Here is a 1,175-nt window from a genome sequence, read left to right as displayed (position 1 = left end):
ATTGCACAACGACAGATGATTTTCAACTCATCCACATCGATTTAATATGTGTCTCTGCTACAACAACAAAAAATCGTATTCGTTCCCAATTACCTTTCGAATCACAATTGTCTACCATCTCTATAAAAGCTCAATTTAAGTTAACTTATGTTAAACTCGTCCAATTTTTTAGTTTTCTCTAAACAGTGCGTGAATAAACATCAAGTAAGTGACGAAACCTTAAAAGAAATAGTATTTATTAATTAAAAAGTGCGAAATAAAAGAAAATAAATTAATTTAAGTGTTAAAGTTTAAAATTGTTGTAATATTTTAACAGTTGTTTGCTTGTAAATACTTAAAATTATTAAAATAAGTTTTAAAGGTAAGATGGCGTACTTTTTGTGAATAATTTGTAGATTTTGCTAGTAAAAGAAAATAAAAAAATGATTGACTGTGTAAATTGTTGAGGCTGGTCAAGTGTTGGTGGCAGTGTTTTAGGTATGTAGTACATACATAGTAGGAAAAATATCATTGTTTCTAATGTAGTTGGAATTCATTTGTTTTGGTTCATTTTTTGTGGAAATATTTAGTAGGTACATTGCAAATTTGTTGATGCAGTTGTTGTTGTTGTAGTTAAGACTTTTTGTGTATCTAGCTGAAGGAGCAGCCGCATACATACATATGTATGTATGTACATTTGTATTTATTTGGCGGTGTTTTGTTGATTAAGTAAAATGTCAAAATGACTTATCAATCTGAAAGAAAAAAAATCGATTTTTTAAAGTCGATCTCTAGAACGTTATGCATTAGAGTTCTAATATTTCAAATAAAAAGACGAATTTTAACATTTGTTAACTTTTGGACTCTTTTAATATCAACCTTGTTCACTTTTTAACTTTTTTACAAGGTTTATAGGTATAACAAATTTGATGTTTTCAGAAATAAAAATAATACATGTTTATTTTTAAAACTTTTCAATAGTTTGAACATCTTCGATTTTTTCAATTTTTGTTAAAAAAAAATCGATTGTTTATAAGTCGATTTATAGAATCCTAAAAGATCCTAAAAATGCAAATTTTGTAAACCTGTTGTCGCGATAAATATTGAACTAGTAGTGTACTTGTTTCTATACTTCCTTTGAATTGAATAATTGCAAGTGGAGTTGTAACTCTTAAATGCATATTCCTTTTTAAGCA

The sequence above is a fragment of the Lucilia cuprina genome, chromosome 2 (genome assembly GCF_022045245.1).
Source record: "Lucilia cuprina isolate Lc7/37 chromosome 2, ASM2204524v1, whole genome shotgun sequence".
Classification (NCBI taxonomy): domain Eukaryota; kingdom Metazoa; phylum Arthropoda; class Insecta; order Diptera; family Calliphoridae; genus Lucilia; species Lucilia cuprina.
Note: the sequence above shows the minus strand (reverse complement) of the source record.